The following is an 18,402-nucleotide window of genomic DNA, read 5'->3' as shown; positions in this document are numbered from 1 at the left end:
CACACAGAGCTTTCTCATACCACACGCCATTCGCATACTGCCTGTATGAGGAGCGGAACTTGACACCCTAACCAGACGACTCCAGAATTAAAACTACAGCATTTTTATTCCATTCTGACGGTACTCCTCCCCGGCTCCCAGACATACCGGGTGATTACAAAGACTTGAAATACGAGGAGATACAACATCGTACTAGCACTCAGGGTACACTTCCATGCCACATGATGACAGCCACCGTGGTGGATGTGCTCCGACTCCTGGCTGATAAGATGGAGAGGCAGTTTGAGTCTCTCTCACACAGTCTTCAAGATGACCGGCATGGCATATCAGCAGGAGACACAGAGTATCTACTGGCACAGACCTCCTACAGACTGCAGGATATATTGCTGAGGGACAAACTACTGGCAAGAAACATGAAGGAACTTGTCCCTACAGATCAACAGCAGCGCAGCGCTATTTTGCAAAACCGGGGGAAGTTATACCCAGAACTCAAGTCTGAGTTAAGTATTGATGGGGACATTTCAACTGACGCTATGAAACAGTCATCTGACCCCCCGGTTGAGAGATGCCAAATCCAGCCTAATAGTAAGCCGCATCCTGCAGCTGTCATACCCCCTGACACAGCTCCTGTGTTTTCTGGCCGCTACTCTGATCCTTGGGCAAGTAGAGACAGTGTGAGGTTCACAGATACGGAACCGAGCTTAACCCGTCGCAGATTATTAGCCCTAGCACCCACTGACCCGCCTACTCTAGCCCTTTCACCACACAAAGCCGGGTCACTTTTGGGGCAGTTGCAGTGCCCTCTAAGCCTCCTGATAGTTGCACAGCTTATAGGATCTATTCCGGTCCCAAGAAGACAGGAGCATTTATCACTGGCTACACCATACCAGTCATTAGGGACATCTCACCTCCGACTGGGCTCAAGCTGGGACGACCATGCAGAGGACTGTTGTGGTAGTGGGTCATTTAGAGTCTTCTCCCCCATCTGGAAAGCTGGAATAGGCTGAGATGTCGCATATCCCCCTTCTCAAGCTGATACCGAGCCCATCCCTTCCTTTCCTTGGACCCTAATTTATGACTCTGTTAAGTTAAAAGAAAAGGCCTAAGCATATTATTACTGCAACCTTTTTAGACAAAAAATGTAAAACAGGGAAGAAAGAGGTAGCAGTTCAGATACACAGACTCTCTGTAACTATTATATTTTATTTTTATTTATTCTTCTTCCCTTTACAAGGTCTACAATGTTCCTTTTTTTTTTCTTATTGCAACCTGTTATATATAAATGTTATTTAGACATCCAATTTGATAATACTCCCTGCATCTATAGGACCACTCACTGATATGATGATACTAGAGCCTTACCTTTTCAGAGTGGAAATTACTACTTAGACCCTACTTCTTATTATGATGCGGTGGAGACTATAGTACCGTGGTGGGGTGGGCTAGTATCAAACATGGGGGTCCCTACACTCATGTTTGGAATATTCCTAGGCAAAAATTTCTTTTACCCACAGTTTAAGGTTTTTATTATTATGGAGATCACCCACATAATAGCTAAATGCAGACTGAAGTTTATATTGTTTGATGTGTATCTGTACATTTCTTTTGGCATACTGAAAACACCCACTCCGTTACTCATCCTATCCACGCTCCTCCCGTTTCCATAACTACTATACTAGCATATTTCATAAGATTTTATCTTCCCTCTCTCCACCCCCCCCCCATTCCCCTCTTTTTTCTACCCCTTTAACTCGAGCGGCTCCTGCCCGCTGTTCTTTCCTTCTTACCCCAAACACTATAACCCATACACTGGAAATAAAATAAAATTAAGTTCAACTCTCTGTAACCCAAACCCTTTAAATCTGCTACATCAAGATAGGAAAACTGATCCCTCTGTTCCATACTCATCATACTTTGGCGTTCTCAACTCTCTTTTCCATAATAACATCATAATCTAACACCTTGTTCTCTTACACCTATAGGCAGATCCCTCCAATATTCTTCAAATTACTTTATTAGTGTGTCCCTCATTAGAATACAGACTTGATGAGTAACATTGTTATTTTTGGATGAATTTTATGGGATAATCCTCCCGTAGCAGTACTGTATGTCATACTATGATCTAATTATGCATTTTGGGTGAAATTAATTTTGGGTTTGTTAATTTTTCTTGAAACTTCAATAAAAAAAACTTTGTTTAAAAAAAAAATCAAATCTGAATTATGAAATAAAACAATTTGGGTTTCATGTCCCTCTAATAAATATAAAAGTTCCTAACATACTAATTTTTGGAGTCACTTTTTTCATTTCTGAATATAATGGTACTTACACACTAAGGCTGTGTTTTTTAATTCCAATACTCAATGCACACCAATTGGTCAGGTTTTTATGATATCTTAAAGGGACAGTATACACCAATTTTCATATAACTGCATGTAATAGACACCACTATAAAGTATAATATACACAGATACTGATCTAAAAATCCAGTATAAAACTGTTTAAAAACTTTAGCTCTGTTAAAAAGGTTACTGGAACACCCACTGCAAGCTGGAAATATCAGACCCCCCCCCTTCCTTTGCATATGAAAAGACCCTTTACACAAACAGGAGCAAGCTGGAGTAGGAATACATCAGTATTCTCCTAAAATGTTGGTTAGGAATCTGAAAATCAGAACAATGTTATTTAAAAATAAGCACAAAAAAAAACCTTAAAAAAAACTGTATGGGTCATCTACAAAAAATGTATGCAAAGACAATTCTAGTGTATAATGTCCCTTTAACTGAAGCACAGGGGAAATAATCAGTAACCATGGTTACTAAACTGATATTACCCATCAGCTGATTATTTCACCTGAGTTCTAGTCCAGATATCATTAAAATCTGGTCCATTTGTGTGCGTTGATAGCTGGAGTTAAAACTCCGGGGCCGATTTATCAAAGTCTGGCGGACATGATACGCTGTAGCGTATCATGTTCCCCAGACATCGCTGAATACCGACAGCATACACTGTCGGCATTCAACATTGCACAAGCAATGAACTGCTTTTGAACTGCTTGTGCAATGAAGCCCCATGCAGATTCACGCCAATCAGCCGCTAGCAGGGGTTGTCAATCAACCCGATTGATGCCCGTAGCCTCAGATGCCATTCGGCCCTTGATAAATTGGTCCCACTGAGTCAAGAGCATTATCTAAAGTTTCCTGCTTTAGTGAGATTACCTATGACGTCCTGTCAGTACTGTGATGTACCTCAAGCAATTTTAGGAAGTACATTTTTAGCTTGAGAGCTGTTTATCTTGCTATACAGGGCTTTGGATATGAGAGAGAGACACTTGCAGTGCAAAATAAAAAAAAAATTAAGTTTTTTGTCCTAAGTGTTTAACTGCATCTTTGTTCTTTAAAAACTAAGTTCAATTACATAAAATAGCTTAATAGAAAAAAACAAATAACTACAGTTTCAGATAACTAATCCCTTTTTATTTTGTTTCCTTTTATAGTGAATGGTCAAAAAATAATTTAACACTTCAACTCTTACAGCTGAAGTGCCATTTTACTTGGACGTTAAATGAAAAGATCTGTGAAATTGATGAGATCGAAGAAAGACTGTACGATCAGCTGGATTTTTTTAATTCTAAGAATAAATACATGGTTCATAATCTATTAAGTTATATAAAACATCTGAATGGTGATTACCCAGAAGCCATTTCTAATTTAGAAAAAGCTGAAGAGATGATTTGTGAGGCATATTCGGATAAAGCAAACAGTAAATACGTTGTGACCTATGCTAACTATGCTTGGGTCTACTTTATGATGGGCGAGTATGAAAAATCTAACATCTACTTAGAGAAGGTGAAAGGTATTTACAAAGAATATAAATTTTCATTGCAAGATAATATTGAGTTATCTGATCTATATGGTGAACAGGGATGGTCTCTGTTGAAATTTTCTTCAAGGTTCTTTGAGAAATCTAAAGAATGCTTTAAGAAGGCTCTTGAGATTGAACCAGATGACCCTGAGTGGAACACAGGCTATGCAATCGCAGTGTATCGTATGGAAGTTATTGATAGAAGTCTATATCCAAACACCAGCCATGAGTCTTTACCATTGTTAAAACGAGCTATAGAACTAAATCCCAAGGATTCTGTGGTGAAGGCCCTTCTTGGCTTGAAACTTCAGGAGTTAAAGCAAAACAGAGAGGCAAAAAAGTACATTGAAGAAGCTCTTGCGCAAACGCCTCATCTCCCATATTTACTTCGCTATGTTGCTAAATTTTACAGGAAGGAAGGAATGATTGATGAAGCTCTTCGTGTTTTGAAGACAGCTGTAAACTTTATCCCTAATTCTGGATTTATTCATCATCAAATAGGATTGTGCTACAGGCAAAGAATTATCCAATTGAGAACTGCAAGGGGATGGAGACAATATGATGTTTCCAATGACGAGGAAATAAACAGACTTATAAAAAATGCCATATTTCATTTTGAAATAGCCTTAGAGCATAAAAAAACTTATGTATTTGCATTCACTGAGTTAGCAAATATGTATAAAGAAGCAAAGGAATATGACAAAGCAGAAGAGACATTCCAAAAAGCTTTCAGCATTAAATATCTTACAGCAGAAGAAAAGCAGCAACTCCATTTCAGTTATGCGCAGTTTCAAGAATATGGCAGAAAATCAGAAGCTGATGCTATAAAACATTATAAAGAAGCGCTAAACATACCAGCAAATACATTCGCACAACAGAAATGTGAAAATGCTTTGAAAAGGTTAGCAAACTGAATGGTAGAAAGAAATGCTACGGGTGCCTATGGATATAGTTTGCTCGGGTTCATTTATAAGCTCAATAAAATTAAAAAGGATGCAATTGAATGTTATGAGAAAGCCTTAAAGCTTGATCCATATAATGAAGAATATCTGAGTGAGCTCTGTGACCTGAAATTGAATGTAGGTTAGAAATACCTAGATTATGACAGAAGACTAGAACAATTTGGAACACCAGTTAATCTTTTTTATATATATATATATATATATATATATATATATATATATATATACATTCTAAATATAGATGTTTCTGCTTTTTATGCTAAATCTATTTATTTACCTATAAACTATACCAAGCTTCTAAAACACTTTTTATTTAGAGTATTTCTTCATATTGGATTAGCATTAGGACCAATGATTTAATTCAGTAAATTCAAGTCAAAACAATGTTGCTTCATTTCACGGCAATTAGACTAAACTTGTCTTCAACTGCATATTAGTAACTTACAGAAGTGAAATATAATTAATCATTCTCATTTAATTTATTTACTGATTAAAATAGAGACTGCTACAGTATATTGTTTTTGATAAAACAAGAAAATTGTAAATATGTTCAATAACATTTAATTGTACATGTTTTATAAAATAAATTGCATATGAAAACATATATGCCATTGTTCATATCCCTAATAAAGAATAAAATGTAACAAAAACCACAGCATATTGTTTTATTATTTATATATTAAAAGGTCCCTTTTTACATTGTAATATAGAATGTTTAAGTATATAAAGTCAATTACTTTGCAATATAATTTCTTTTTTCTTTTTTAATAATATTTTAATTGAGGTTCAACAGCAAATTTACAATACCAAATGGACAAAGGCATTTCCACAAATATTGCAGACAAGTACAAAGGTTTGCTCTAGGTAACAAAAAAAAACAACAACAAAAAAACATAATTTATACTTACCTGATAAATTATTTTCTTTTCCTGGCATGGAGAGTCTAAGAATCCATTTAATTACTAGTGGAATTCAACTCCTGACCACCAGATGGAGGCAAAGAGCACCCCAGCAAAGCTTTGAGGATCCTCCCACTACCCACAATCCCCAGTCATTCAGCCGAGGAATTGTGGAAAGAGAAGACACAAAGGGTATAGAGGTGCCTGAGGTTTAGAAAGATGACAAAAAGCCGTCTTAAAAATAAGGGCGGATCGTGGACACTCCATGCCAGGAAAGAAAATAATTTATCAGGTAAGTATAAATTATATTTTCTTTCCTAAGAGCATGGAGAGTCCACAAATCCATTAAATTACTAGTGGGAACCAATACCAAAGCTAGAGTCCACAGAATGGAAGGGAGGGATACTCAAGAAAGGTGAATCTAAACAGAAGGCACCATCGATCGAAGAACTTTCCTCCCAAAAGAAGCCTCAGCTGAGGCAAAAACATAAAATTTAGAAAATTTTTAAAAATTATGCAATGATGACCAAGTGGCCGCCTTACAAATCTGTTCCATATAATCATAATTTCTAAAGGCCCAAGAGGAAGTAGCCCCAGTGGAGTAAGCCGTAATTTTTTCTGGAGGCTTCTGTCCAGCTGTCTCATAAGCCACTCGAATAAAACTTCTCAACCAGAAGGAGATAGTAGAATAAGTGGCCTTCTGACCCCTCCGTTTAACTGAAAAGACAACATAAAGAGCAGAAGATTAATGAAAATCTTTTGTAGCCTGTAAATAGAACCTTAAAGCACGCACAACAATCAGATTGTCCAATAACAGTTCCTTCTTAGAGGAAGGATTATGACAAAATGAAGGAACAACAATTTTGTGGTTAATATTACTTTACAAAACCACCTTAGGTAGAAATCCTTAATTTAGTACGGAGAACTACCTTATCCGCATGAAGAATAAGATAAAGAGAATCACACTGTATAGCCAAACACTCCTAAAGTTTACGGGCAGAGGAAATTGCCAGCAGAAACAAAACCTTCCAGGACAATAACTTGATATCAACAGAATGCATAGGTGCAAAAGGAGCCTAGGGTGCTGTTTTATCATTGGTCTGTCTGACATGATCTGCTCAGTGGATCATGTCTGACAGACATCAATGAATTCCGACAGCATACGTTGTTGACATTTATCATTGCACAAGCAGTTTTGGTGTAATTGTGCAATGCCGCCCCTGCATGTTCGTGGACAATCAGCCGATAGCAAGGGGTGTCAATTAGCCTGATCTTAGCGGATTGTAGCAGACCAGTTATGAAGGCTTGCTCCGAAACAGGGGCATCAAGCTCTATTAGGAGCTTGATAATTCGGTCCCTAGGACTCCAAGGAGGAGCAATTGACCTAAACACAGGCCTGATTCTAACCAAAGCCTGGACAAAAGATTGAACATCTGGCAAAATTTCCAGACGCTTCTGCAGAAGAATCGACAGAGCCGAAATCTGACCCTTTAGGGTACTGACTAAAAAACCCTTCTCCAGGCCCTCCTGAAGAAAGGACAGAATACAGGGAATTCTCACCTGACTCCAAGAAAAACCCCTAGAGCCGCACCAATGAAGACAATTACGCCATACCTTATAATAAATCTTGCGAGTAACAGGCTACGAGCCTAAATCATAGGGGGATATTTATCAAAGCCTCAACTTTGTTGCATTCGTCGGCTCGCCAAACATTACCTAACATTGCGGCCGCGTATCTCAATACGCTCTCCTTATTTATACTCCCCAACCCCGCCTCAACCTAAATAAATATATTAACCCCTAAACCTCTGGCCTCCCACATCCCTATCACTAACTAAACCTATTAACCCCTAAACCGTTAGCCCACCCACATCGCCAAAAACTAAATTAAGCTATTAACCCCTAAACCTAACAACCCCCTAACTTTAAATTAAAATTACAACATCCCTATCTTCAAATAAATTTAATCTTACCCATAGATTTAAAATAAACTATTTTAAACTATTAATTAACCTATCCTAACTATTATCCTACAATTAAATTAAACTACAAATCAAATAAAATAAATGACATATTAAAAAAAAAACTAACCCTACTCAAATTAATTAAATATACAATTAACAATTGAAGATTATTAAAAGTACTAAATTACAGAAAAACAAACAAACTCTAAGTTACAAAAAAAACAAACACTAAATTACGAAAAATTAAAAACCACATTATCAAAAATAAAAAAGAATTACACCTAATCTAGTAGCCCTATCAAAATAAAAAAGCCCCCCATAATAAAATAACCCCTAGCCTACAAACTACCAATGACCCTTAAAAGGGCCCTTTGTGGGGCATTGCCCCAAAGAAATCAGCTCTTTTACCTGTAAAAAAAAAATACAAACACCCCCAACAGTAAAACCCACCACCCACACACCCAACACCACAAATAAAAACCTAATAACCTAAGCTCCCCATTGCCCTGAAAATGGCATTTGTATGAGCATTGCCCCTAAAAGGGCATTTAGCTCTTTTACATGCCCAGACCCTAATCTAAAAATAAAACCCACCCAAAAAAACCAGCGCAATAGGGGTTAATACATTTTATTTAGGTTGCCGTGATGTCGGGCGGCAGATTAGGGGTGTTTAGACTTGGGGTTTATCTTAGGGTGTTAGGTGTAAACGTTACTTGTTTTCAGCCATAGAAATCAATGGGATATCTGGCAGCATTGAACAAAAGTTTTTGCTGCTTTCAGACTCCCATTGATTTCTAGGGTATCCGCGGCCTCCACGGTGGCAGATTGAAAACCAGGTCTTCAAAGTTAAAAGTTTGATAACTTGGAATAAGTGCCAGATAGAGCCGAATGTGTATTCGGAACATCTGTAATGACGTAAGTATTGATCTGCGTCAGATTGAGACCAGCGGATCGTATGTTACATCACAAATTTCAACTTTTGCCAGTCTGTAGGCTTTGATAACTAGGTTGGATCAATCTCGCAACAATTATGATGCAGAATTCCAGCATATTTGCGGTTGACGGCTTGATAGATATCCCCCATAGTCTCAATAAACTTCACAGAAAAACCTTGTCTGGACAAGACTAAGGGGCCGATTTATCAAAGTCTGGCGGACATGATCCGCTGTAGTGGATTATGTCCGCCAGACATCGCTGAATGCCAACAGGGAAGACTCCTTCTGAGTCCAAAGTCCCTAAACTCTTTCAGACACCTTCTTCGCACATCACCTTCAATGTTACATAGGCAAAGAATGACTGGGGATTGTGGGTAGTGGCAGGATACTTGAAGCTTTGCTGGGGTGTTCTTTGCCTCCACCTGGTGGCAAGGAGTTGAATTCATACTAGTAAGTAAATGGATTTCTGGACTCTCAATACCATTGGAAAGAAAACGAATGACATAAAAGATCCAGAAGTTAACCAATAGCATTTCAGTGGTCTTTGTGTCATATCATAATATGAGCAACAGGGCAATCAAGTGTTAGAAAAAAGGCTTTAACATAGAGATACATACATATACATGTCTAAATATGTATAGAGAGATACAGTATATATATATATATATATATATATATATATATAATATATATACAGGTATATACACATATACTTTTAAATGTGTGTACAGATGTATTTATGTGTTTATATGAATAGATATGCAGTTATAGGTATACTGTGTATATGTATATATATATATATATGTATTTAAGAATAAACAATACATTATCCTGTAAGTGAAGAAAATTGGAATGTTAATATGTACAGTAAATACACAGTAAAACACATATAAGCACATAAATACATATGTATACATATATAGACATACATATAAGTGCATTGGAGCCCTTTGCAGTTAAATAGATGACAACATTTAAAATCATTTTTATGCAATATTGATATTTAATAAAGTGTTGAACAATGCATGTGCTGTAAATATTTCACAATGTTCTTCACATATGGGAATATGTTCTATGTATTTATAAATAGATATTCCTATATATAACGTAGCCACCACTATAATAAATATATTAACCCCCAAACCTAAGTCTAGCCCTAACCCTAAAACCCCCTAACTTAAATATAATTAAAATTAATCTAAATAAACCTTACAATTATTACCTAAATAACCTATTTAAAACTAAATACTTACCTATAAAATAAACCCTAAGCTAGCTACAATATAACTTATAGTTAGATTGTAGCTATCTTAGGGTTTATTTTTATTTTACAGGCAAGTTTGTATTTATTTTAACTAGGTAGAATAGTTACTAATAGTTATTAACTATTTAATAACTACCTAGCTAATAAAACCTAACCTGTTCCACACCAACACCTAACCTTACAATACACTTAAATAAATTACCTAAATTAAATACAATTAGCTAAATTACAACAACCCCCCCCCCCCCCACTAAATTACAGAAAATGAAAAACAAATTACAAGCGGCTAGATTACGAGTTTTCAATAATGCGTGAAAAAGCAGTGTTATGGGTCATAACGCTGCTTTTTCACTACCGCTGCTATTACGAGCCTTGGAAAAAAGGATGTCCCGCTCATTTTTTTTCCTTCAAAAAAATACCGCACATCACCTTACGCAATTTACGTAAGGCATTCTTATCCATAGGATTTTCCTAACGCCGGTATTACAAGTTGGTTTTTGGAGGACAAAAAATGAGCGTTACAGCCCTTAACTCCAAGATCCGTAACGCCATCTAAAAGCAGTAGTTATGAGTTTTACGCTACAAAGCTCTAACATAAAACTCATAACTAAAGGCTTAAAAAATACACTAACACCCATAAACTACCTAGTAACCCCTAAACCGAGGCCCTCCCGCATCAAAAACACTAAACTAAAATTTTTAACCCCTAATCTGCCAATCCGGCCATTGCCGCCAATAGAATAAACATATTAACCCCTAAACCGCCGCACTCCCGCATCAAAAACATTAGTTAAATATTATTAACCCCTAATCTGCCGTCCCTAACATCGCCGGCACCTATCTACTTTATTAACCCCTAATCTGCCGACCCCAACGACGACGCCACTAGAATAAATGTATTAACAACTAAACCTAAGTCTAATCCTAACCCTAACACCCCCTAATTTAAATATAATTTAAATAAAGCTAAATAAATATTCCTGTTATTACCGATATAATTTCTATTTAAAACTAAATACTTACCTGTAAAATAAACCTTAACATAGCTACAATATAACTAATAATTACACTGTAGCTATCTTAACGGTTTATTTATATTTTACTGGCAAGTTTGTATTTATTTTAACTAGGTAGAATAGTTATTAAATAGTTAGTTACCATTTAATAACTACCTAGCTAAAATAAATATAAAGTTACCTGTAAAAAAAAAACTAACCTGTTCTACACTAACACCTAACACTATACTACAATTAAATGAATTACCTAAATTAAATACTATTAAATACAATTAAATGCAATTAAATAAAATTATCTAAATTACAAAAAATAACAAACACTAAATTACAAAAAAATAAAAAACACCTAATCTAATCCCCCTAACAAAATAAAAAAGCCCCCCAAAATAAAAAAAGCCCTATCCTATGCTAAATTACAAATAGCCCTTAAAAGTGCCTTTTGCAGGGCATTGCCCAAAAGTAATCAGCTCTTTTACCTGTAAAAAAAAATACAACAACCGCCCCCCAACATTAAAACCCACCACACACACACCCAACCCTACTCTAAAACCCACCCAATCGTCCCTTAAAAAAAAATAACACTAACCCCCTGAAGATCACCTTACCTGGAGATGTCTTCAATCAAGCCGGTCGAAGTGGTCCTCCAGAAGGGCAGAAGTCTTCATCCAGGCGGCATCTTCTATCTTCATCCATCCGACGAGGAGCGGCTCCATCTTCAAGACCTCCGGCGCGTAGCATCCTCTTCTTTCCACGGCGACTGAAGAATGAAGTTCCTTTAAGTGACGTAATCCAAGATGGCGTCCCTTGAATTCCGATTGGCTGATAGAATCCTATCAGCCAATCGGAATTAAGGCGGGGAAAAATCCTATTGGCTGATTGGATCAGCCAATAAGATTAAACTTCAATCCTATTGGCTGATTGTATCAGCCAATAGGATTGAGCTCGCATTCTATTGACTGATTGGAATAGCCAATAGAATGCAAGCTAAATCCTATTGGCTGATTCAATTAGCCAATAGGATTTGTCCCGCCTTAATTCCGATTGGCTGATAGGATTCTATCAGCCAATCGGAATTCAAGGGACGCCATCTTGGATGACATCACTTAAAGGAACCTTCATTCTTCAGTCGCCATGGAAAGAAGAGGATGCTCCGCGCCGGAGGTCTTGAAGATGGAGCCCCTCCTCGTCGGATGGATAAAGATAGAAGATGCCGCCTGGATGAAGACTTCTGCCCGTCTGGAGGACCACTTCGCCCGGCTTGATTGAAGACTTCTGCCTGTCTGGAGGACCACTTTGACCGGCTTGATTGAAGACATCTCCAGGTAAGGTGATCTTCAGGGGGTTAGTGTTAGGTTTTTTTAAGGGGGGATTGGGTAGGTTTTAGAGTAGGTTTGGGTGTGTGGGTGGTGGGTTTTAATGTTGGGGGGGTTGTTGTATTTTTTTTACAGGTAAAAGAGCTGATTACTTTGGGGCAATTCCCTGCAAAAGGCCCTTTTAAGGGCTATTTGTAATATAGCATAGGGTAGGGCTTGTTTTATTTTGGGGCAGCTTTTTATTTTGGGATTAGATTAGGTGTAATTAGTTTTAAAAAATTGTAATTTGTTTTTTATTTTTTGTGATTTAGGGTTTGTTGTTTTTTGTAATTTAGATAATTTTATTTAATTGTATTTAATTGTATTTAATTTAGGTAATTTATTTAATTGTAGTATATTTTTAGGTGTTAGTGTAGAACAGGTTAGGTTTTATATTACAGGTAACTTTGTATTTATTTTAGCTAGGTAGTTATTAAATGGTTACTAACTATTTAATAACTATTCTACCTAGTTAAAATAAATACAAACTTGCCAGTAAAAAATAAATAAACCGTAAGATAGCTACAATGTAATTATTATTTATATTTTAGCTATGTTAAGGGTTATTTCTTAGGTAAGTATTTAGTTTTAAATAGGAATTATTTATTTATTAATAGTAATATTTATTTAGAATAATTTAAATTATATTATATTTAAGTTAGGGGGTGTTAGGGTTAGATTTAGGGGTTAATAGATTTATTATAGTGGCAGTAACGTTGGGCCGGCAGATTAGGGGTTAATAAATATAATGTAGGTGTCGGTGATGTTAGGGAGGGCATATTAGGGGTTAATAAGTATAATATTAGGGTGTTTAGACTCGGGGTTCATGTTAGGGTGTTTTTTTTCCCCATAGGAATCAATGGGCTGCGTTATTGACCATACGCTGCTTTTATGCAGGTGTTAGTTTTTTTTTTCAGCCGTCTCTCCCCATTGATTCCTATGGGGAAATCGTGCATGAGCACGCAAAACCAGCTTACCGCTGACTTAAGCAGCGCTGGTATTGAAGTGCGGTAAGTTACACAATGGAACTTAACTGTTCCATTTCTTCGGCTAACGTACGTAAATTACAAGCTTGTAATATCGGAGTTAAAAAAAAAGTTGCGGTGCAATAACTTGCAAGTTATTCCTGCAATTCATAACGCTCAAAACTAGTAAACTAGGCCAAGATCTTTAAACTAATTACACCTAATCTAATATCCCTATCAAAATAAAAAAGCAGCCCCAAAATAAAAAAAAAACCCTAGCCTAAACTAAACTACAAATAGCCCTTAAAAGTGCATTTTGTGGGGTATTGCCCCAAAGAAATCAGCTCTTTTACCTGTAAAAAAAAAAAATACAAACACCCCCGAACAGTAAAACCCACCACCCACACAACCAAACCCCCACAAAAAAAAACTAACTAAAAAAACCTAAGCTCCCCATTGCCCTGAAAAGGGCATTTGGATGGGCATTCAGCTCTTTTTCAGCCAAAACCCCTAATCTAAAAATAAAACCCACCCAATACACCCTTAAAAAAACCTAACACTAATTCCCTAAAGATCGACTTACAGTTCTGAAGACCGGACATCCATTCTCAATGAAGCGGCAGAAGCCTTCATCCAACTGGGCCGAAGTCCGCAACGAAGCCGGGAGAAGTCTTCATCCAAGCCGGGAGAAGTGGTCCTCCAGACGAGCAGAAGTCTTCATCCAGACGGCATCTTCTATCTTCATCCATCCGACGCGGAGCGGCTTCATCTTCAAGACATCCGACGCGGAGCATCCTCTTCATCCGACGACTAAATACTGAATGACGGTGCCTTTAAATGATGTCATCCAAGATGGCGTCCCTTAGATTCCGATTGGCTGATAGAATTCTATCAGCCAATCGGAAATTAAGGTTGAAAAAATCCTATTGACTGTTGCAATCAGACAATAGGATTGAGCTTCAATCCTATTGGCTGATTGGATCAGCCAATAGGATTGAGCTCGCATTCTATTGGCTGATTAGAACAGCCAATATAATGCAAGCTCAATCCTATTGGCTGATCCCATGTGGGGGTGTTTGTATTGTTTTTTTACAGTTAAAAGAGCTGATTTCTTTGGGGCAATGCCCCGCAAAAGGCCCTTTTAAGGGCTATTGGTAGTTTAGTTTAGGCTAGGGTTTTTTTTTTATTTTGGGGGGGCTTTTTTTAATTTTGATAGGGATATTAGATTAGGTGTAATTAGTTTAAAGATCTTGTAATTTGTTTTTTATTTTCTGTAATTTAGTGTTTGATTTTTTTGTAATTTAGCTATTTGTATTTAATTTAGGTAATTTATTTAATTGTATTGTAAGGTTAGTTGTTAGTGTAGAACAGGTTAGGTTTAATTAGCTAGGTAGTTATTAAATAGTTAATAACTATTTAGTAACTATTCTACCTAGTTAAAATAAATACAAACTTGCCTGTAAAATAAAAATAAACCCTAAGCTAGATACAATGTAATTATTAGTTATATTATAGCTAGCTTAGGGTTTATTTTATAGGTAAGTATTTAGTTTTAAATAGGAATTATTTAGGTAATGATAGTAATATTTATTTAGATTTATTTAAATTATATTTAAGTTAGGGGGTGTTAGGGTTAGGGTTAGACTTAGGTTTAGGGGCTAATAAATTTATTATAGTGATAGCGACATTGGGGGCGGCAGATTAGGGGTTAATAATTATAATGTAGGTGTCGGCGATGTCGGGGGTGGCAGATTAGGGGTTAAAAAGTGTAAGATTAGGGGTATTTTACTCGGGGTTCATGTTAGGGTGTTAGGTGTAAACATAACTTTTGTTTCCCCATAGGAGAGAAGGGTCTAGCTGCAGACTGGAGCTCCACTCTAGACAGGAAACATGTGACCTCCACTCAAAGCTTTTTTTTTTTTAATCAACTTTAATGTAACAAACAACCTATAGACAATCATTCTGAAAACGAAACTCGTAATCTAGCCGATTGTTTTCACAAATATGCCAAACAATTCATCCCTTTTTGTTACCTGTGAAATGTCTCAGCACAGAAGTCATTGTGGAGAGGACTTCTTGATCTGTCAATGTTTCTATAAACTTAGCCTCCTCACCAGAAATAAAACCACAAGGAACATGGCCAAGCCTGAGGATGAAAGGACACAGTGTTGTACATTCTTATCTACTGATCTCAAACCTTAGACCATCATAAATCTAATATGTGTGTTTGTAAAAGAAAGTAGAAGGGATAGGAGGAAAAAAATGCCAAATGTCTACAATTAAATGGTTAATTATAAAATAAGTATATGGAGTCTGAGTATAGGCTGAAGGACAAGAACATATGCAAACTCTTGCGTCATTATTTTGCTGCTAGAAATACAAAGGTATATAAGCTAAATACATATCAAAATTAAAAATTGAGAGAATCTGGTAATTGTTTTTATAAGTGAGCAAAGAAAAGTAATTCACTCTAATTTAAGCAAATTTACCAAATGAGACATGCCTGAATAGTGCCAAAAAAATCTAGGCAAATTAGAAATAATTTTGCTCAACAGATCATAGCCAAACACAAAAGTGTTTGACACAGGAGAATTCCTAAAGAAAAATATTTGCCTCTGATGTATGGATCCATTTAATTTGATAGAGATTTAAAAAGGAGAAACCCATGTGTTTCCTTTCGGCTAGATTTAGAGTTTTGTCGGTAACGACCCGCGTATCTAACGCTGGCTTTTTTTTCCCCGCACCTTTTAAATACCGCTGATATTTAGAGTTCACAGAAGGGCTGCGTTAGGCTCCAAAAAGGGAGCGTATAGCATAATTTACCGCCACTGCAACTCTCAATACTAGCGCTGCTTACGGACGCGGCCAGCTTAAAAAACGTGCTTGTGCACGATTCCCCCATAGAAAACAATGGGGCAGTTTGAGCTGAAAAAAAACCTAACACCTGCAAAAAAGCAGCATTCAGCTCCTAACGCAGCCCCATTGTTTCCTATGGGGAAACACTTCCTAAGTCTGCACCTAACACCCTAACATGTACCCCGAGTCTAAACACCCCTAGCCTTACACTTATGAACCCCTAATCTGCCGCCCCCGCTATCGCTGACCCCTGCATATTATTATTAACCCCTAATCTGCCGCTCCATGCACCGCCGCAACCTACATTATACCTATGTGCCCCTAACACCGCCGACCCCTATATTATATTTATTAACCCCTAATCTGCCGCCCCCGCTATCGCTAACACCTGCATTATACTATTAACCCCTAATCTGCCGCTCCGTACACCGCCGCAACCTGCGCTATCCCTATGAACCCCTAATCTGCTGCCCCTAACACCGCCGACCCCTATATTATATTTATTAACCCCTAATCTGTCGCCCCCAACGTCGCCTCCACCTACCTACACTTATTAACCCCTAATCTGCCGACCGGACCTCACCGCTACTATAATAAAGTTATTAACCCCTAATCCGCCTCACTCCCGCCTCAATAACCCTATAATAAATAGTATTAACCCCTAATCTGCCCTCCCTAACATCGCCGACACCTAACTTCAAGTATTAACCCCTAATATGCCGACCGGACCTCACCGCTACTCTAATAAATTTATTAACCCCTAAAGCTAAGTCTAACCTTAACACTAACACCCCCCTAAATTAAATATAATTTAAATCTAACAAAATAAATTAACTCTTATTAAATAAATTATTCCTATTTAAAGCTAAATACTTACCTGTAAAATAAACCCTAATATAGCTACAATATAAATAATAATTATATTGTAGCTATCTTAGGATTTATTTTTATTTTACAGGCAACTTTCAATTTATTTTAACTAGGTACAATAGCTATTAAATAGTTATTAACTATTTAATAGCTACCTAACAAAAATAAAGAGAAATTTACCAGTAAAATAAAAACTAACCTAAGTTACAATTAAACCTAACACTACACTATCAATAAATAAATTAAATAAACTACCTACAATTATCTACAATTAAACACTACACTATCATTAAATTAATTAAATAAATTAACTACAAATAACTACAATTAAATACAATTACTAACTAAACACAATAAACTAACTAAAGTACAAAAAATAAAAATGCTAAGTTACAAAAAATAAAAAAAATAAGTTACAAACATTTTAAAAATATTACAATTTTAAGCTAATTACACCTAATCTAAGCCACCTAATAAAATAACAAAGCCCCCCAAAATAAAAAAAAATGCCCTACCCTATTCTAAATTAAAAAAGTTCAAAGCTCTTTTACCTTACCAGCCCTTAAAAGGGCCTTTTGCGGGGCATGCCCCAAAGAAAACTGCTCTTTTGCCTGTAAAAGAAAAATGCAACCCCCCAACATTAAAACCCACCACCCACATACCCCTAATCTAACCCAAACCCCCCTTAAAAAAACCTAACACTAACCCCCTGAAGATCATCCTACCTTGAGTCGTCTTCAGCCAGCCGACCCACCGATGGAACCGAAGAGGAGATCCGGAGCGGCAGAAGTGATCCTCCAAGGGGCGCTGAAGAAGTCTTCCATCAGATGAAGTCATCATCCAGGCGGCGCTAAAGAAATCTTCCATCCGGGCGATGTCATCTTCCAAGCGGGGTCTTCAATCTTCTTCTTCAGGATCCATCTTCATTCCGCCGACGCGGAAAATCCTTCTTCCCCAACGGACTACCGACGAATGAAGGCTCCTTTAAGTGACGTCATCCAAGATGGCGTCCCTCGAATTCCGATTGGCTGATAGGATTCTATCAGCCAATCGGAATTAAGGTAGGAAAATTCTGATTGGCTGATAGAATCAGCCAATCAGATTCAAGTTCAATCCGATTGGCTGATCCAATCAGCCAATCAGATTGAGCTCGCATTCTATTGGCTGTTCCGATCATTCCATTGGGTGGTCCGTCGGGGAAGAAGGATGTTCCGCGTCCGCGGAATGAAGATGGATCCTGAAGAAGAAGATTGAAGACCCCGCTTGGAAGATGACATCGCCCGGATGGAAGACTTCTTCAGCGCCGCTTGGAAGATGACATCGCCCGGATGGAAGATTTCTTCAGCGCCGCCTGGATGATGACTTCATCAGATGGAAGACTTCTTCAGCGCCCCTTGGAGGATCACTTCTGCCGCTCCGGATCTCCTCTTCATTCCATCGGTGGTCGGCTGGCTG

At 37.3% G+C, this 18,402-nt stretch overlaps 1 pseudogene; it reads left to right on the top strand.

Moving 5' to 3' along the window:
- Window positions 1–224: 224 nt before the first annotated feature.
- LOC128640412 (interferon-induced protein with tetratricopeptide repeats 5-like) lies at window positions 225–4,952 on the top strand (annotated as a pseudogene).
- Window positions 4,953–18,402: the final 13,450 nt, after the last annotated feature.

This window comes from Bombina bombina, chromosome 9 (genome assembly GCF_027579735.1).
Source record: "Bombina bombina isolate aBomBom1 chromosome 9, aBomBom1.pri, whole genome shotgun sequence".
NCBI lineage: Eukaryota > Metazoa > Chordata > Amphibia > Anura > Bombinatoridae > Bombina > Bombina bombina.
Note: the sequence above shows the minus strand (reverse complement) of the source record. Positions and strands in the feature narration are given on the sequence as shown.